Below are 21,422 nucleotides of genomic sequence, written 5' to 3'. Positions count from 1 at the left end.
AGCATCACCACCCACCAGTTGCTCAAACTCCGAACTTTAGGTCCGCCTGCGACTCCTCCCATTCCCTCATTACCGTGTCTGATCTGTCAGGAGGTCCTGTCAGGTGTACCCCCCAGATATGACCTGACTCCACCCTCCTCTCCATCAACACTGACCCTCCCTCCTTGACCTGCTCCAAGAGCCTCCCTTTGCATTCCCTGTGCCCCACTCCCCGGGGACAGCACATGTGCTTCCCGGGGTGAAGCCCCTCTGAGCCTCAGGCTGCTCTTGGAATAACCCCCAACTCCTCACCGTGGTCTGAGCCCCTGGATTACCTGCCTCCCCGCCACCTCTCATCCAGATTATTTTAGTTTATTCACCGTTTTAGTTTATTCATTTAGTTTATTCACAGGCCTGGAAGGGAAGATGGCTACAAATCAGAGTGCTGCTAATGGCTCGCATCTTTTAAAATGGTTTTGTGAGGATGTATCCGGGAGTCCTTCCACCCTCGCTGCCTGCTGCTCGTCCCCACGTCCGTCCTGGCTGGTCCCTGTCCTGCCCCTCACGTGTCATCTCGGATGGGCTCCCCCTGACGCTCTGCCCCAGGGAGAGCAGGGCTGTGGTTTGAGGCCCACAGCACAGGTGAGGGAGGACAGGAAGCCATCCACATTGGCCCAAAGAAGGACCTGGAATTCAAACCACGGTGCCCTTTAGATCCTGACCTAACCTCCACTGTCTCCAGCAACTCAAGGCCTTTTTCCGAGCCTCTGGGAACTGCGTGTTACAGATGTCAAGAGCTGGTCATCACGTCAGCTGGGGCCTGGGAATGTCAGCCACACCCACTTGAGGAGATGCGGGCAGCAGCGCCAGGAGCTGGGTGAACACTGGGCTGGTGCTGCTAGCCAGCGTGCCGGGGCTGCCTTTTCTTTTTCTTTTTAAATTGATTTTTTACAGAGTGGAAGGGAGAGGGATAGAGAGTTAGAGACATCGATGAGACAGAAACATTGATCAGCTGCCTCCTGCACACCCCCTACTGGGGATGTGCTTGCAACCAAGGTACATGCCCTTGACCGGAATGGAAGCCAGGACCCTTCCGTCTGCTGGCCGATGCTCTATCCACTGAGCCAAACCAGTTAGGGCACGGGGGCCTTCTTTCCTCTGGGTCCCCGGGGCTGCCTGCCTGCAGTCCTGTGCCAGCCACTGTGAGGTCCTCCATTTATTCACAAGCCTGAAGGGGAAAATGGCTACAAGTCAGAGTGCTGCTAATGGCTTGCATCTTTGAAAGTGATTTTGTGAGGACATATCGGGGAGAAAGTGGGCCGTGGCTCAAAGCTTTGGGCCAGGGAGGCTGCCCACTGCTCTGTGGGAAGCCACTGAGAGTATACACAGGTGGATCGACACTGACAAGACGTTTTTCCTCTTGCTCCTTGGTTTTCTCATCCCTAAAGTGGGGGAATAAGCCCGCTCTGTCTGACTCTCAGGCTGTTGGGGGAAGTTAGTAGTGTCACTACGGTGGATTGGCGCCTTCTCTGGGCCACACATCATGTGGCCCAGATTCTTGTCTCCTCCTCACCATGGTCCTGTGAGGAGGGGGCGGGGTGCTGTCATTGTTTCCCTCCTCCCACGTGGTAGCTGAGGGGTAGAGAAGCTCGGTGAGCTCTGCCCAGGATCAGGGAGCGGGTGAGGGGTGCGGAGAGGAAGCGGCTCTGTCGGGCTCAGCCGGCCTGGCCTGCTTTTCTGAGGGTGGGCAGACACCACCTGTGCGCCATCCTCCATGAGAGAAATAGTTCTCATTGTTCAGGGGATGACCTTGAGGCTGAGTGAAGTGAGGTGACCTGCCCCAGCAAGGGGTACATCCTGAATTTGCAGTCAGCTCGGTCTGAAGTTCTTTGAAAGATCTGAAAAGGGAGAACTGGTAAAGCCAGGGGTTTCTACACCTGTCAGGTCCTAAGAAACTAACAGTGGGTATTTTTAAAGGCCTAATGGAAATCACACAATAGGGTTGCCCTGACCTTTTTAATAGTTACTTTTGGCTGGTATTATGTCATCCCAAGGGAGTGATAGTCGTCATCTTGCACATAAGAATCTCTGCCTGAGTGTGGATAGCACAGAAACGGTTCTGGGGTCCATACAGAAGAGATCATCCTACCCACAGGAAAGTATCGTGTGAGACCTTTCCCAACTCCGGGATCACATTCCTCAGTCTTCCTCCTCCCACGGTCACTCAGATGTCAATGTCACCTCCTCATCGGTGGGGCAGGCCCCCGGTGCCCTAGGACACACTGGGCACACAGCATCCTGCTACAGAGCCTCTTTGTTAGAGGAGTGATGGCACACGCTGCTCTTCTGCCTCTGAGAGCTCCTAACTCCATGCTAGTCTCCCAGGAGAGGAGGGTGGACATCCGTCTTTATTTTTCTGCCCCATATCCAATGCCCTCTCCTTCAGTACTCCACCCACGATGGATTTTGGAAGGCTGGCCTGGGGGCATGCTGGGCCTCGGCTCCAGTGGTCAGATGTACAATACATGGCAGCTGGTGCTGCTGCAGAATCCACCCTGGAGGCAGTGACAGCAGCTGCGTTCGGTTTCCAAGGGTAGAGGCAGTGGCCTCAGGGCCTGTGGCTCCCGTATCCAGTGTCCAGGTGGTGCTGCGACCTGTGGTATCCTCGTGGCCTATGGTGTGAAATGGGCTCCGGTCTTGCTCATTTCCTGAGTCTGGTCCTCCAGCTTTTCTGGGATCCTGGGACATGCCAGAGACCTTTGAGCAAACTCTCAATTTACGTCAGCCAAAGTGTATTTCTGTTGCGTTTTAAATATATGAGTGTGTGTGTGTGTGTGTGTGTGTGTGTGTGTGTGTGTGTGTACTAGAGGCCCGGTGCATGGGATTTGTGCACTGATGGGAGGCGTGGCCTGCGGGGATCGGCCAGCTGTGGGGGTGCCGCTCATCCCCATTAGCTGAGCGCCCATGGACCGGCCCTCTGAGTGGCTGCTCCCTGGTCCAGCATCTTTCGTGGAGCTGGAGGACTTGCCTCTCCAGGGGACCTGGTCAGGTCCAGGTCCAGGGACAGTAGCACTGAGAGGCAGTGGAGTAGGCCTCAGTCCCACGGCGGCCACAAACTTGCCTCCCAGCCTGCTAGCCCTGTGATGATGCTGCGTGGCCTGAGGGCATCCAGAGGAGGCGGCAGGGAATGAGGAGGAGGAGCCTGGGACAAGGAGCCCAGGTACCTGCCCATAAGCTCGGGGTTTGCAGTGGGAGCAGCGGCTCATCCTGGTCAGCCAAGCGGCACTCCCACTGTGGTAGTACACTGACCCACCAAGGGGGCAGCTCTTGCATTGAGCGTCTGCCCCCTGGTGGTCAGTGCATGTCATAGAGATTGGTCAACTGGTCATTTTGGTTATTCCGCTGTTTGGTAGCTGGGTTTTTATTATATAGGATACACACACACACACACACACACACACACGTGTGTGTGTGTGTATTCTTTTAAAAATATATATTTTTTTATTGATTTCAGAGAGGAAGAGAGAGATAGAAACATTAATGTTGAGAGAGAGTCTACATGCCCCCAATTGGGGATCAAGCCCGCAACCTGGGCATGTGCCCTTGACCGGAATTGAACCTGGGACCCTTCAGTCGGGAGTATGACGCCCTATCCACAGAGCCAAACCAGCCAGGGCTATATATTCTTTTCTAATTGATTTCAGAGAGAAGGAGAGAGAGGGAGAGAAACATCAATGATGAGAGAGCCATTTGATTGGCTGCCTCTTGCATGCCCCCTACTGGGAATCAAACCCAGGCACGTGCCCTGACTGGGAATAAAACCATGACCTCCTGGTTCATAGGGTGACGTTCAACCCCTGAGCCACATGGGCTGGGTGAGCACTCTGTTGCTTTTTAAAGCTAAGGGTCAGACTTGTATAGAGCTGCTGTTCTGTAGTTATCCTAGATTTTATTCCTCCCCAGGCCCCTGTCTGCACTGCCTCACCACCCGAGCACCCTCCCCGGGCCACAGAACTTACGAGAACCCTGAGCTGAGAGCCCTAGGTTAGGTGGGTGGCAGGACCACCGGCTTCAGCGTCTCCTTTCATTGGCTGATCCAGACTCCACTCTGGAAGGCCGGTGTGGGTGGTAAAGGAACCAGCGGGAGATGGGAGACGTTGGTGCCTCCGAGCCCTCTTCAGTGCCAGAGAGGCTGTGCTGGCCTGAGGTCAGGCATCCGGGCGGGCGGGCAGCCATGGGCCTGAAGCCTGCAGGTTGTCTGCGGTCTGATCCAGGAGCTCGGCCGGGAAGCCTGGAATCTAGCACCGCAGAGTAAGCAGGTAGAGCCTTGGAAAGGAGAAATGTGCCCCCCTCTCCTGGGAGTGGAGGCAGCGAGGTGAGTGCTTTTGCAGTGATGGTGTTTCTGTGGAACCCAGCCGCCCGAGGGGCTGAGAGGCACTCTCTCAGCACAACCATGACCCGTTCACAGCACAGGTGGGGTGGCGGTGTTACCCTGGTGTATCCAGCTCCTCGCCCGCCCACACTTAGGGGGGCTGATGTTAACCCTCTGCTGTTCTTAACTCCTTACGAGCTGCAGATAGTTTCCCTAGCTTAGCATTTGCCTTTACTTTTCCGATTTCTCATTCCTTTCGTTCCATTCGTTCTTGACCACTGTTCTCTCTGCAGCAGGTCCTGTGCCTTGGCCGTGGAGTGTGGCCCTTGCTTCCGAGCCCTCTCTGGACCCGCCCTCCTCGCACCCCTGGGAAAGATGCGGCAGCTCAAGGGGAAGCCCAAGAAGGAGACGTCCAAGGACAAGAAGGAGCGGAAGCAGGCCATGCAGGAGGCCCGGCAGCAGATCACCACGGTGGTGCTGCCCACGCTGGCCGTGGTGGTGCTGCTGATCGTGGTGTTCGTGTACGTGGCCACGCGCCCCACCGTCACCGAGTGAGCCCTGCGGCGGCGGGGACACTGCCTGCGTCCTCAGAGATCTTCCCGAAGCTGAGCTCCGAGCAGGGGCACCTACCCGTCTTCTCTGCTCTTTGACTTGATTCAAGTTTTTTCCACTTTCCTTGGGAGGGAATAAGGGAGCGTTTTATCCAGTGAATGTGCCATACACCTTATGGTCCACTTCATGTGCCTTTCAGACTTCGAAGCGGGGGTGTGTGTGTGTGTGTGTTTTCTCTCCTAAACCCATGTGCAGGCCCCCCCCCCCCCCCCACCCGGCGAGAGGAGGGGCGTCGGGATCACGAATGCGTCGGAATCAGTGCTCACCCCCCCTCCCCCCCATTGTGTCAAACATGACTCTTTTCCCACCCGTGTCCACGATTTCCAAAGGGACTGTATTTCTTCTCTGTGCTTAATGTGATTTTAAAGATGTCGAATCAAAAGTGAAATATTTATTTTTCGAATAAAGGAGATGATAGCCTTTAACCACTGGGTGTGTGTCTGGTTTTGCCAGCGGCGCTGTCTGTCCTGGGGCTCCCTCGGGCTGATCCCTGCACACTTTCTCCCCTCCCACCCTCCACCCCCCCCCCCCTGCTGTGAATCACTTTGTGCTTTTTGACCAGATCATTTTAAGACGGAGAGGATCTGGCGAGGGTGTGTTAATTGGTCTGTCTCAGCAAAATAAGAGTTCTAATTGGAGTGGTGCTTTTTATAGCATGCAGCAAACAGCGAGGAAGATGCGGACCTGGAGGGGAAGGTCAGGCTGGTGAAAGGTCATCCTGCTGAAAGGATGCACATTGTTGGGTGGGCCGCTGAGTGTCTGATGCAGGTTGGTCATGCTGGCAGGGGGGCTGAGTTGTATCCTAAAGACATGGGTAGCTCTGTCCTGATTCCTGACAGAGCACCATTGCTGATTACAGAGAGATGGGGAGCCGGGCGTGGGGGGTGGTGGGGAGCTGTTCTAATCTCTGAGGCTGCACAATGCGCTCACAGACGGCCAGGCTATTCCTGAGAACCTGGGGCCTCTCTGAGTGAGTCTCAGGAAGACAAAGCAGCTGTTGAAAGGACAGACTCCCGCTGATGCTCGGAGATCCTGGGCCCGGCAGGGCTGACGGGGCTCCTGGGCCTCCCAGTGGGAGACTCCGTGCCACCCTGCCCTCAAGTGCCCGTGGCCCTGGAAGGAGAATTACTGAAATGAATGGCACATGCAGAAGCTGGTCGCATAACGTTCCTCTTAGGTTCCTATTTCCATCCCCTTTCTGCGGTTCTCAGGAGCCTCAGGGCTTGTTGGTTTCATTCAGCAACATACACAGAAACAGCATACTGCGGTATCCGGCAGGGACCCACTGACCTGCTTCCGCAAACCCCACCCTGGGCCACTCCTGCTCATCCATCTGGATGGCCTCGCACCCCCAGACACTCAGGTGCACACCATGTGGGATTATTTTGTAGCAGAACAGGAGATGGGACTTAAACCCAGCCGGTCTGGTTTCAGAGTTCACGCTCTTCAGCATGAAGATCTACTACCTCTTTGTAACTGACTTCCTCCACTTCGCTCTCCCAGTCGGCAGAAATCTTTCCTGCCCGGGTGTGAGCGAACTCTGTTGTTTGGGGATTATGTATTCCCAAATTTTCATGGGTTTGTCATGGGCCCACGACCCCCTCTGGCGGATGGACGATCCCAGGCTTGACTGGCAGCAAGCACACTCCTGACGTCACCCTGACTCACTGTGCACACACGCATCTTCCCCTCGGTCCAGGCCCTTCCCCCAGGGATCTGCAAGGAATGGACCGGTGGCTCCCTGGGGAGTGTGAAACGGCAGCTTCCTGGTGAAGCTGCCCAAATTATATGACTTTCCTGTTATTAATAACGAGCTAATTACAGTGGTGTCAACATCACGCCTAGTGCATTTTAGGTGCTCAATAGCCATTCCCTCCCTTCTTGTCTGTGTATTCAGCTCACAGAACATGCATCCAGGCCTGCCTCCCGAGGCTTTACCTACCAGGCTCACACCACACCACACCACACCACACACACACACACCACACACCACACCACACCACACCACACCACACCACACACCACACACCACACACCACACCGCACCGCACCGCACCACACCACACCACACCACACCACACACACACCACACCACACCACACACACACCACACCACACACCGCACCGCACCACACCACACCACACACACACCACACCACACCACACCACACCACACCACACCACACCACACCACACCACACACACACACCACACACCACACCACACACACACACCGCACCACACCACACACCACACCACACCACACCACACACCACACACCACACACCACACCACACCACACACCACACACCACACCACACACCACACCACACACACACACCACACCACACACACACCACACACACACACCACACACACACACACCACTCCACACCACACCACACCACACACCACACCACACACACACCACACACACACACCACACACACACACACCACACCACACCACACCACACCACACCACACCACACCATACCACGCCACACATTGTATAATATAGAACCTTTAGGTGCCTCTGGGTCTTATTTTCACTTCCTGTTTTTCCTTCATTGTCCATCAGGAGGCCTAGGGGATTTGAACTGGATTTCCAGAAGGCAATTACTGGATGGGCTTGGTGAAAGCAGGCTGAAAATGGGCATTTCAAAGGAATACAACTTGGACATGAGCCACCTCCTGGCAGGGACCAAATGCCAGTTCACTGTGGTCTTGCTGGGGGCAGTGTAACAGTTCTCAGGGTAAACAGTAGTCCCATGTGGATGGGCTGTAATTTTTTGTTTTGAGACATTAGCTTTCAAATTGGTCCCAGTTATTCAGTGGCTTCAAGCAAAACTGAATAATTTACTAGCAGTTTCACATGAAGTCATGCTGGGTTCTGCTGTAGGATACGGGGCTCTTGGCTTTCAGAGTCCTCATTACCGAGCCTAATGTTTCTTGAAGAACAAATTCCAAAAGAGGAATCAGGTTAGAAACAGGAATAGAAACCATTGTCATTCATGTAAAAGGCGCCACCTGATGTGTTTGTGTATGTGCTGATTCGGAAGCCAGCAGCTTAATTTCTACCCTTGCAGTTCAAAGACAAGAGCAACACACACGCCCAGCATTCCTTCCTGCATCCCTCCTGAAGCAGCAGGAAGGAACCTGCAGCCAGACTCGCCTGTAAACTGAGATGGTAACATCTGCCTCGGGGTTGTTAGAAGGATTAAAGAGACGACTGTTCATCTCTTTTCCCCAAAACTCACTACAGGAAGAAAAAGAAGGAAATCTCTTGAAATTGTAGCTTTTAGATGTCTTTGTGGAAGTCTGCCATCATATGCATGTGTATGTATGTCTCACACACACACACACACACACACACACACACTGTTGTTCTGTATTGAACATGTCCCATGTGATCTGACACCTGAAGGTGTGTCTCTTACTTTGAATGAAATTTATTTTTTAGGAACCGTGTCTAATTCTGCTGTGAACAATATTTATCACAGACTTGCTAAGGCTTTAAAGTGAGATACAGAATCTTAGGATCAGGGAAGCATGAGTCGCTTCCTCTCAGTCCTTCCAGAATGTGTGTACTAGAGCTGCATGAGGGTTTGCTCGTCTGGATTCCTGTCCTGCTCTCCCCCATGCTTCAGAGTGAGTTTTGCCTCCCTCTATCTGGCCTGATTTTTGTTTGTGTGTGTGTGTGTGTGTGTGGGTCTTTTTGTTCTTCAATAGCCAGTCTGTCCTCGGCTACCAGTATTCTGAGTATTTTCTCGTCATTCTGCAAGCATAAGTCTCTGACGTTGGTATATTTCAGTGGGGTCATCTGTATTATCCCCCTGCCTGCCAGTTCTGTGGAAAGGAGCCAGTCTTTTAAAAAAGCAATTAATCCCTTGAGCTATTGGGTAATATAGCAAGAAATGGAGAGCAGAATGAACATGTGGATGCTCAGGCATGCCATGATGAAGGCTCACTCCTTTGTCGTTCCTTCCCTGTGGTTATATGAAGGTTGTCTGTCTTGGGGAACCCCCTCGCCCCCCACAGCCCCAGCACTGAAACTTTCCCCCTGGCCATGGTCGTGCTCCTGATTGTGGGGAATACTCCTTTTTAATACAAGGCACAGCTGGCCACACACTGAACACCTCATCTCTTTCAGAATGCATATTAAGCCTTTGGGGATTAGGCCTAACTCCCAGGCATAACTCATTTGGACTGGAATAAATTAACTCCCACTGTGAAATTCTTTTGCAGTCTCTCTACCTTGAAACCCCTCTACCTCTAGTTGCACTACTAGCTCAGTGGTGGGTCTGCCCATCTGTCATCCACCCAGATTCTCCAGAGCCATTGAAAAGATGGGTTGGGTTTTAAAAGATGTAGCAATATACACTGAGTGGCCAGATTATTATGACCACCTGATTTGTGTAGACAAATTAGCCTTACACTGCATTAACCCTACACTGCATTCTATGGGATATGGAAACCGAGGCCTGTTCGATCACCTTTGCTGTCTGCAGTTACCAAGATAAAACGTCTCCAATTCGCACAGGAACACAAGGATTGGACAGTCGAGCATTGGAAAAAGGTCGTGTGGTCTGATGAATCACGTTTCCAGATGCATTGTGAAGATGGCAGAGTGAGAATTTTGCAGAAACAGCATGAAACCATGCACCTCACATACATTGAGTACAGCCCTTCAAGCTGGTGGGGGCAGTGTTATGGTTTGGAGCATGTTTTCCTGGCATGATTTGGGGCCTTTAATTCGTGTGGAACAATGTCTGAATAGCACAACATACCTAAGTATCGTTGCTAATCAAGTTCATCCTATCATGTTGATGGCGTATCCCAATGGAGATGACTTCTTCCAACAAGACAATGTGCCATGCCATGGTGCTCATATTGTGCAGGAGTGGTTTCAAGAACAGGAGGGAGATTTTACCTTGCTTAGGTGGCCCCACAATCACTGGCTCTCAATCCAGTTGAGCATTTGTGGGACAAAGTTAGAGCCATCAGGTAGCTGGTTGCACAACCATCAAATCTCACAGAACTTGACAGTGCTATTCATCAGGCATGGTGTCAGATTCAGCTCATGAATTGGAAGTGAATAAAGGATACATCTTTAGAAAACCCGAACATCATCAAAGAGATCTGACTCATAAATGTCTAATTATGTCCCTAAAAATGTTTCCTTTAAGCTCTAGAGATATCATAAAAATTATTTATTTAATGTTTGTCTACTTCCTCTAAATTATGAGCTTTATGAGATGGGAAGGGACCTTGTCTGTCTCATTATCTCTATTTCCCCCTGGCTAATAGGTGACCAATAAATATTTTTGAATAAGTGAAAGAACACATTCATGAAAGAAAAATACAAATGGCCAGTAAACCTATGGTCAGGAAAAAAGCAACTTTATAAACAAAGATATTTCCATTCAAATAGCAATAGAATACCACTTTACCTATCCAATTGGCAAAACTTTCAAAAAGTTACATGTTCTCAATCCTTGGTTTGTATATATAAATGCATACCTAGATAATGTGTCAACTCTGCAAAATGTCAAGCAACACAGCAAAAAGTTCTTTCAGTTCCCAATCCCCACATGCAAATATCCAAGGTGAGCCATGAATATCAGGAAATGTTCTACTTGTGTATGTAACACCCTACCTACCCTCTATTTCCGTGGGTGGCCTGGCCCCAGGCAGGATGGCATGCCATCCTGATAGACCCACAGCAGAGATTGACCTACTCCTACATGGCCCCCAGGCACTCTGCTTAGCTGTTCTTGCCCATCGCTGAGAGTCTGCCCACGCTGCAGCAATCAGTGGGATATCTCCCCCAGCCTGGCAGTTGTAAATTTGCTACATAGGCCTCAAAGTACATTCTTACATAGCAATAAAAGTGCATATTTTATGGTTAGATTTATAGACTGTTCCACAACTTTAGAACTTCAGAGTCAGTCTATCGAATTACTGGTTCAATCCTCTACCTCTTTCTACAGCACCCTGATAGATTCTGATTAAGTATCTAGGATTAGGAGACTTACAACTATCAAAGATGGGCCCTACATGCTAGTATTGGCAAAACAAAAAGCAGGAGAAGCCGAAACCAGTTTGGCTCAATGGATAGAGTGTCAGCCTGCGGACTGAAAGGTCCCAGGTTCGATTCTGGTCAAGGGCATGTACCTTGGTTGTGGGCACATCCCCAGTAGGGGGTGTGCAAGAGGCAGCTGATCGATGATTCTCTCTCATCGATGTTTCTAACTCTCTATCCCTCTCTCTTCCTCTCTGAAAAAAAAAAAAAAAAAAGGGCAGGAGAAGATTCCACATTCAAATAAGGATATCTTACTCTACTTCCAAGCGAGGCTTGGAATTTGACCCCCTTCCCACTAGTCTAACCATCTGCAGTAATGACAAGAACTAATCTCAGCTACACCTAGAATGATAAGATAATTTGAGTCCATGTGCATGAATTAGCCTTGGTCCTGGGGATATGTCACCCCAGCTCTTCACTGAATAAGAACGGTGACAAACCCAGATGTCATGCTAAACCCTTGACATCCTGACATGTTGGCTTAGACTATGATTATTTGAATAAGGTTTTCTGATCAATGATGGAGAAAGGAACTCACGACACATGCTCCCGGTGGTGAAAAAACAATAGTAAAGGAAAAAGAACTAAATTCCCAGTGGGGAGAGAAAGTGAGCATAGTCAAGAGCAACAACAAAGGGGGAAAGTGAGTGAGTGGCAACTGGCTGAGCATACCTGGGAGTGTTGAATTATAAGATATCAACAGAGCACCTAAGAATCAATATAACTTCAACTCAAATGCCCATAAAGCTCAAGAGTTGATATAACCAGGTTCTTCTGGAAGTAATTGTGAAGGTGGAGCTAGAAAATCGGAGATTTGTTCAAAGTTAGTCCACACAAAGACCCTAGACTTTCCCTCCAACCCTGGCAGAGACAGGTGATTCTTAGGAGAAGGCATCTTGGCTGAGGGCACCAGGTGAAGTTGGAGGAAGAGGTCTTATACTAAAAGTGTGAGGCTTTGGTGATATACACATCAAATGCTGAGATTCCTCGCATCACCTTTCAGCATCTCATGGAGTCAATGCCAAGAAGAATCGCCGCAGTATTGAAGGCAAAAGATGGCCCAATGAAGTACTGATAGGGTGGGTGGTCATAATATTGTAATCTGGCCACTCGGTATATATAAAAAATATATTTAAAGCAAAGATATACTGATGATTGAAGATTTAAGAAATGGAAAAAGATATGTCAGGCAAATTGGACAAAAGCCATGGTGGCAATTTTAATATTAGCAAAACAATTATAGGATGAACATATCATCAGGGCAAACGATGACATATAGTAGTAACATAGAAATACATGCTCTTACAATCGTGATTATATATGTTGCTAAAAATATAGCCTCAGAATATACAAAGCAAAAGACTATAGACAGACTAGAAATAGATCAACACTTTTAGTTGGAGGTTTTAAGATACATAAATAGCTGAGAAGAACAAAGATTAGAATATTTGAATGATAAAACTAACTTGATCTAGAAGAAAAATATAGGTCTTTTTACTCAACAGAATAAACATTTTTTAAGGACATACATGGACTAAAAATAATAAATTGGCTTACAAATTTCTTATTTGATTGAAATTATAAACTCACAGATTCAAGCAGGTAAACAACTCCAAGCAAGATCAAAACACACACCCATACACCCCCCCCCCCACCCCCCACATCTAGCTACCTCAAAGTCAAATTGCTGAAAGCCAAAAATGAAATGTAGTGGAGGTAGAAGTTAGGCCTCAAACTTTTCTTCTATAGCAGTTAGTACTAGAAGAATAACGCTGATAATTCTCAAGAGAAAAAAAAGCCTGACCCAAGACCTTTTTTGTATTTTAATTTTGTATATTGCTTATTTAATTAATTTTTATAGTGCAACTCTGCCAGGCAGTGTTCTTGGCATTGGAGATGAGCAAAACAGACACACATGACTGAAACATACTAGTAAATGGAGACTTTTGTTCAAATGCTGAGATCCCAGGCTGTTCCCACACCTAGCCCTGAAGGATTAGACCCTTCAGATAGAAAGTAAAGCATCTTCTGCAGATAATTTAATAGGCCTGGAGGAAAGACCTGGAGACACTAACATTGTGGGCTTCCCATTACATATGTCCCTCTTTCCCCCCAGAGGATTAGCCTTCAGTAAAGATCTGGAACGGTAAAACTCTACTAAGCCTTACCCACCCGTGGTCACTGAGCTCTTTAGTGCCCTGCCCTATACAACCAGCTAAGGATCACAATGCGTTTTTTTTTTTTTTTTTTTTTTTTTAAAGAGGCCAAAATAAATAAGTAGTTTAAAAGCAATGCAAAGGAAACAGAGACTGTACGTAATGACTGAATGATGATTATCAAGTTGGATCAATGTAAATTTCCTAATGTGAATGTGGGAATATAGCTGTTTTAAATATGGTTAAAAATTTTTGTGCTGCACAGTGATCAACACTGAGATTGTAAATAGAAATACAGAGAAAAGTAAAAATCGATCTATACAGTTCAAACAGAAACCTGTTCAAGAAATAGTCATATTTGTGTGACCCACAACAGAGTTGATTGAAACAAATACCATCCTGGAAGTGAGAGTCCAGGATGTAGGAAGGTAAGAGCAGAGCACAGCTGGAGAAGATGAGCTCCCGGTGCTGTTAGGAAAGCAACAGAGGAAGGGGATGCTGAAGATTCCAAAGGCCGAGGAGGTTACATCCTCACTGGTCTCCCCACTTCGCATTAGGATTGGGAATGGACACGTACCCTGCAGGAAGCCACTGCATTATTATAAGAACTAATGACTGAAAATACAGTGTAAGACCTCTGAGTGTGTGTAGATCTCTGTATATTTTTAGCTTCTATGATTAAGAACTAATTTAGCTTCTATTACAAGAACTAATGAATGAATTCACAGTGTTCCTTGGTGTTTGCTTTAGACCAGTGGTTCTCAACCTGTGGGTCGTGACCCCTTTGGGGGTCGAACGACCCTTTCACAGGGGTTGACTGGTGGCCAGTCAGGTGGTTAGACACTTATCATAGTAGCCTTTTATATATATAAATTCTGTTAAGAGAACTCTTTTAGGGTACATCTAATGGTGACAGATTCTCTAAGTTTTTCCTTCATTCAGAATGTCTTGACATCCTCTTCATTTCTGCAGGATATTTTCACTGTATAAATTCATGTTATGATTCTTTTCTTTTATAAACATTTGAATATATTATGCCATATACTTCTGGTCTCCATGGTTTCTGATGAGAAATCTGTTTTATTTAAAATTGTTTTCTCTCTATAGTTAAGGTGTTGTTTCTCTCTTGCAAATTCCAAAATGTTTTTCTTTAAGTTTTTAGAAGTTTGACTGTAATATGTCATAATGTGGATTTCCTTAGGTTTATGCTACTTAAAATTTGCTTAGCCTCTTGGAAATTTTCAGGCATTATTTTTTTGAATACTTCTTTACCCCTGCCCTTTCTTTCCTCTTCTTCCAATGATATAATTGCTAGGTTCTTTGTTTTAGTTTTTGCATTTCTGAGATTCTGTTGATTTCCCCCCATTCTATTGTCTGTTCAGATCGAACAATTTCTATTGTTCACTGATTGTTTTCTCTGTTTTCTCCAGTTTATTATTGAGCTTATCTACTGAGTTTTATTTAATACTAGAGGCCCGTTGTATGAAGATTTGTGCAATAGGCCTTCCTTCCCTTGGTTGCAGACACCGGTTTTCCTTTGGCACTTGGGACCCAGGCCTTCACTCTGGCCACTGCCTTCAGTCTTCTCTGCTCCTGCCAGAACGCTGCTCCTGTAGCTTCCCTGTCCTCGTCCCACCGCCCCACCCCATAGCAGGCACCCCACCCCACCACTCTGTCCCAGCAACTCGGACTCCAGGGAAGGACAGGTCATTGAGAGGAAAAAATTTTGATGGGCTGTGGCATAAAAAAGAAGGTTGTTTTTAGTGGTGACTCTCAGGAGGTGTGTGTGTGTGGGGGGGGGGGGGGAGGGATCACTTGATTTTTATGTTTGTTTTTTTTTGGTAATTTTAATTTAAAATATATATTTTTTAAAATAATACTTTATTGTTGAAGATATTACATATGTCCCTCTTTCCCACCAGAGGAGTCCCTTTAAAAGCCCTATCTGTCTAGAGGCAGTGTGGCCTAATGTTAGCAGCATGAACTTCAGAACCCCACAGACTGGCCATTTTCCACATAGCTGATCTTGAGATGAATCACTCCGTTTTTTGAATCTCAAAGTATATTGGGCTTACTACTTTAAGGGGTTATTATAAATAATAACTTGAATTAAAAAGCCACACATCACTGAAACTGACTAAAGAAGAAACAGGAATCCGATAGGCCTATAACAAGGGAAGACATTGAATTAATAACTAAAAGTTTGCCATGAACAAAATCCGAGGCCCAGATAGCATAAATCCCACCAGACATCTGAAGAAGTAATGCTAGTTCTTTAGAAACTCTTTCAGAAAATAGAGGAGTTGGGGAATGTTCCCAGTTCATTCTGTGACAGAAGAATTAATCCTAATATCAAAGCCACACAAAAGCATGACAAGGAAATTACTGACCACTACTATCCTACAGGAATATAGAAACAAAAATATTCAACAAAATATTAGGCTTATGGGGGGATCACTTTGTAAGTTATGTAAATGTTGGATCACTGTCTTGTACACCTGATACTAACGTAATATTGAGTATCAACAGTCACTGAAAAATTTTAAACATGTAATAAAAATAATGCATCTTTGTAAGTAGCAAAAAAAGGTAGTAAACTGAACCCACCAACATATAAAAAGAACTATACATCATGATCAAGTAGGATTTATCCCAAGAATGTAAGATGAATTTATACTAAAAAATAAAATAATATAATATGCTACATTAATAAAGGATAAAAAGTCACATGATCATCTTATAGATACAGAAAAAGCATTAGACAAAATTTAACACCCAATCATAAAAGCTCTCAACAAAGTTGGCATAGTAGATGGGAACTTCCTCAATCTGATAAAAAGCATCTACAAAAAACTACAGCTAATACCTTTCTTCCCTTGATATCAGAAACATGATTGCTGTCACTGCTTCAATCTAACATTTTATTGGAGTTAATTAGTGCAATCAGGTAAGAAAAAGAAATAAACCTGAATGGAAGGAAGAAGTAAAAGCTCTCTTTATTTGAAGACAACATGATCCTGTATGTAGAAAAGTTTTAAAAAACATACATTAGTAGAATAAATGAGCTCAACAAGATCACAGAATACAAGAACAATATTCAAAAATCAATTGAATTTCTGCATATTAGGAATGAATAATCCCATAATGAGATTAGGAAAGCAATTTCATTCCTAATAACATTAGATAGAATAAAACACTTAAGAATAAATTTAGCAAAAAAACTGCAAGACTTGCATATTGAAAACCGTATGGTATTTCTAAGAGAAACTAAAGAAGACCCAAATAAATGGAGAGATATTTTACATTCACTGATTAATTGGAAGACTCAGTATTATTAAGATGTTAATTCTACCCAAATTGAGGTTCAATTTGGAGAGAATACCATTTTGGAGAGAATTGCCGTTCTTATAAAATCCCAGCAGGTTTTATTGTTGTTGTTTAATTTTTGTGGGCTTATTTTTTTTTTTCTTTGCAAAAATTGAGATGCTGACGAGATAATCCTAAAACTTATATGGAAAAACAAAGGGCCTTAAATAGCCAAGACAATCTTGTAAATTGGAGGATTTACACTTCCCAATATCAAAACTTACTGTGAAGCTACAGTAATTAAGACTCTAGGGTACTGGCATAAGGACATACAGATCACTGGAACAAAATTAAAAGTCCAAAAATAAACCCTTATATTTATGGTCAATTGATTTTTTCAACAAAAGTATCAAGACAATTCAATGGGGAAAGGTTAGTCTTTTCAAGAAATGGTGCTGTAACAATGGAATATCCACATGTTAAAAAGATGAATCAAGGTTCATGTACCATACAAAAAGCTTCACTCAAAATGGATCATTAACCTGATGTGAAGCCTAAAACTATTAAACTTTCAGAAGAAAATATAGGAGAAAATAATTGTGACCTTGAGTTGGGGAAAAATTTCTTACATACTATTCCAAAAGCATAATCTATAAAAGAAAAAATCGATGAATTGTGCTACAGCAAAATTAAAAATATATGGCTTCAAAAGATACTATTAAGAAAATGGAAAGATAAGCAACAGTCTGGGGGAAAGTATATGCATATCATATACCTGATTAAGGACTTATTTTGAAATGTATAATGAATTCTTTTAACTCAATATAGAAGAAAAATTATTATAAAATGGGCTAAAGATTTGAATGGACATTTCACCAAAAAAGATTGGGGAATGGTAGATAAGTATATCTAAAGATGCTCAAGATGATTAGTAGAGAAATACAAATTAAAACTAGGATGAAATACCACTTCACACACATTGAAATGCTATAATAAAGAAGAGAGTCAATAACCCAACTGGGTGTTCAGTGGTTCAGTGTCAACCTATGAACAAGGAGGTCATGATTTGATTCCTGGTCAGGGCACATGGCTGGGTTGCAGGCTTGATCCCCAGTAGGGGGCGTGCAGGATGCAGCAGATCAATGATTCTCTCATCATTGATGTTTCTATCTCTCCCTCTCCTTTCCTCTCTGAAATAAAATATAAATATGTATATTTTTAAAAAAGAATGACTCTTAAAAAAAAAGATAAGTATGGGATAGGATGTGGAGAAATTAGTACCCTTATACAGTGCTGGTGGAAATGTAAATGGTACAGTTACTTGGGAATACAATTTAATGGTTTCTTTTAGAAGTTAAACATAAATTTATTATGTGACTCAGAAATTCTACTCCTAGGAATCTACTAACAAAAACAAAACATCCACACACAGACTTGAATATAAATGTCCATAGCAACTTTATTCCTAACAGCTGCCATGCTGGAAACAAATGTCCGTCAGCTGCTGAAGGGGTCAATCACTTGTACAGCAGAATACTATTCATCCACAAAAAAAGAGAGCAAACTTTGTTTACATGCTACAACCTGAACTACAAAAACAAGCTAAACGAAAGAAGCCAGATGCAGAACCCTACACATTACAGGAATCCACTTCTATGAAACATCCAAGTGACTCACAGTGTCAGAAAGTAGCTTAGTAGCTGCCTGGGGTTGGGCATGGGAACAGGGAGTGACTGCACGTGAACACTTTAGGGGTCTGTTTGGGTGATGAAAATGTTCCAAAAAAGTGTTTGCACAACTTTATAAATTTAGTACAAATTATTGAATTATACCCTTGAAATGGGTGAACTTTATGCTATGTAAATATTTCTTAGTAAAAGTTTTAATGATTAAGCAAGTTTAATTTGTATTGTAGTGGCTGGCACATGGTCCTTCAATAAATGACAGTGTTATTCTTTGAGGATGCGTTTCATTCTGAGCTCAGACCTGATGCCTCAGAGGGCAGGGATGGCAGGAAGTGCCAGCAGCTGGCACTCACCGAGTTCTCATTGTGTTCCAGTTGCCTTGCTAAGCACTCTATGTGCATTACCTCCTTTCATCCTCCTAACAGTCCTCTGACGCTGGTCATGGTGTCATGCCTGTTCTACAGATAAGGGAATGGAAGCTTTGTTAAGGCCACAGGCTAAGGCATGGAGAACCCCTTGCCTCCAACTTTTCTTACGAGAACCTTTAAGACGTAACAATGTCTAATCTGGCCCTGGGGCCAGCTCGGTGGCTCTGAGCACCTCCTCATTCTGTGCTTGGCCCTGCTGAATCTTTCCCTGTTTGAAACCTTGCTATTGGAGGTGAGCTGGCAGTTCAGCTGTGTTATCAGATTCTTGGTCACCATAACAGGAATTATCTGCCCAACTCAGACTCATGTTCATCCTATTATAAGACTGTGTGCGCTCTTGCCCATGTTGGGGGATGGTCATGTGCACCATTTCTGAACACGGCCTGGTGATTTCTATGATGCTGCTGGCCAAAGTTTCTGCCTGACCTCCCCCCCCGCCCCCACCAGGAGATCCTGGAGGTCCTGAAAGCTTTCCCCTCAGTTTTCCCTCAGCCAGAGCTCAGGAGGCCCATGGTCCATTCATTATTATCCTTGGGCCACAGTGTCGCCTCATTATAGGAGGAAAGAATTTGCAATGTTTTATCACTTAGGATTTAGCTCCTGATGATGCTCCGGTCTGTGTGGTTAAAGGGTTGGACAGAGTTGCAGTTGCTAGGCGGGCTTTAAGTCGTTGGGCCCGAATCCCTATTATAGTTCTACCACATTGCTCTAGCCCTGGGGTTCTTATGGTTTCACTAGGGGCCGGGTGCACGAAATTCATGCATTGGGGGTAGAGGGGAGTTGTCCCTTAGCCTAACCTGCACCCTCTCCAATCTGGAACCTCTTGTGGGGATGTCTGACCGCTGGTTTAGGCCTGATCCCTTAGATAAGGGGATGGGGAGGGGATCACTCCACATCATTGGTCAAACTTCCTGGGTGGGCTCAAGCTGGCCAGAGGTGCTGAGGAACCAGGGCGGGGAGTGCACCCACTGCTGCTGCGGAGCCCGACCTTCGGACCTTGGGGTACTCTCTAGTAATATAACTGCAATGTAGCCGTTTTCCTTCAGAAATTGTTTCTTCTGATATGAAACCTACCTTAGACATTTCTTTTGTGGTTTGTAAAGATTCTAAACAAAACCCATTTTCTTCCCTGCCCAATGGGAGAGGTTTGCTGGGCAGCATTGCCCAGATACCCCAGCCCCTCCTCCCCTCCAATCACTAGGCTAGGGGCAAGGGAAGTTCTGAGGCTGACTCCCTGAGGCTGCTGGTGGGGCAGGATCACTTGTTGGCCTGTGGACACTTCAGAGGCTGACTCTGAGGCTGCAGGTGTTTGTGTGTGTGTGTGTGTGTGTGTGTGTGTGTGTGTGTGATTACTCACCTGGGTCAGATTCCGAGGCTGAGACCCTGAGGCTGCCACTGGGAAGGGATTACTTTGTGGGGGCGCAGGTGCTTCCAAAGCTGAGACCTTGAGGCTGTAGGTGTGTGTGTGTATTGGGCTGGAGGCATGGACCCAGGTGCTGTGTGTGCCAGGCTGGGGGCATGGATCCAGGCCACCATTTGGTGCACGCATAAGCAGATGCCCTACCCACAGCTGCTCTGCACCTACACCCATAGGCCCAGATTGGCTGGGGGTGTTCTGGGACCCCAGCCACTTAGGGCCTACATGTGGGCCTAAGGCTAGGAGTGGCTTGGGTCCTGAAGATGTTCTGGAACCCAGGCCACTAGGTACCTGTGTATGCAAATTAACTCGCCATCTTTGTTGGGTTAATTTGCCTACTCACTCCTGATTGGTTGATGGGTGTTGCAGAGGTACTGTCAATTTGCATCTTTCTGTTTTATTAGTATAGATTGGCTCTAACCAGTAAGCACATGGCTAATGCTCTATAATAGATTCCTATTAGACATTAGTTGAAATGCACAAAAGGTGTGTGTAGATGCTCAGATAGTCTTATGTGAGGTCAAGTATGAGTGAAAACCTCCCCCATACCCACCGGCATTGTTTGTGCACTCTTCTGCAGCTGACAATTTGCTAAGTCTAGTATTTTGTCATTGTACCATAAACTACCTCCAACTTTACTTTGCATCCTCTATGTCTGGATTCAGTCCACTCACCGATTGCTATTTATCAAATAGCTCCAGTGGCCAGGACCTGGGCGAGGTGCTCAAGGGAGACATAGAAGCCTACGAATACGCCTCTCCTCTAGGAGCTTTCAGACCGGTTGGGGGAGACAGGGAGCACATATATAAATAGGAAACTTACATGAATGGATATAACGGGATGGGGAGGGGATCACTCCACATCATTGTTAAAACTGCAATTGATTATAGCTTGCTTGGGTCAGATTCATGTTTTAGGCATAGCAGGGACCTAGAAAAACTCATCTCCAGGGCAGGCCTTCATAAGCAGGCAGTGGAAGCTGCTTAGCTTGATGGAAGTCCCAGAGCTGGAGGAGATAGTCAGAGGCAGGTAGAGCTGAGTGTCCAAGTGATGGTAAGGGGAATTTGAAGGTCCACTTAGCCAGAGCAGCTCTGTTGACAGATGAGAAGACTTGCCTATCAAATTGTTTTAACTGAAATTTGGGGATTATCTGATTTTCCAGCAGTCCCTCTCCTTCAAATTTTTTAATTCCTAAACCTGTTCGTCTGCTCCTGGATCACTGAGAAATAAAAGTAAATATGTAAGCCATCATGAGGCAAAAGTTAACTCAGGGCACACTTCCTCTTTGAATTGACTTTCAATGGCCTGACTGGGCTTTCTCCTATTTCCCTCTTTCCACTCCTTACTTTGTGGTGTAGCTAGACTGGCTTTTGTGGTGTGCAG

At 46.0% G+C, this 21,422-nt stretch overlaps 1 long non-coding RNA gene across 4 annotated transcripts in view; it reads left to right on the top strand.

Moving 5' to 3' along the window:
• LOC118712890 overlaps window positions 1-19,973 on the top strand; it is an 80,514-nt gene extending 60,541 nt beyond the window's left edge. For 2 of the 4 annotated variants that reach the window (XR_006740821.1, XR_006740820.1), the window contains exon 3: window positions 4,645-5,388. This is a non-coding gene — a long non-coding RNA (uncharacterized LOC118712890). Of the gene's footprint in view, window positions 1-4,644; window positions 5,389-19,920 lie in introns of those variants that run through there. The other 2 variants (XR_004986151.2, XR_006740822.1) reach the window with 2 other exon arrangements.
• The last annotated feature ends 1,449 nt before the right edge of the window (window positions 19,974-21,422 follow it).

Source organism: Pipistrellus kuhlii, unplaced genomic scaffold (genome assembly GCF_014108245.1).
Source record: "Pipistrellus kuhlii isolate mPipKuh1 unplaced genomic scaffold, mPipKuh1.p scaffold_m20_p_9, whole genome shotgun sequence".
NCBI lineage: Eukaryota > Metazoa > Chordata > Mammalia > Chiroptera > Vespertilionidae > Pipistrellus > Pipistrellus kuhlii.
Note: the sequence above shows the minus strand (reverse complement) of the source record. Positions and strands in the feature narration are given on the sequence as shown.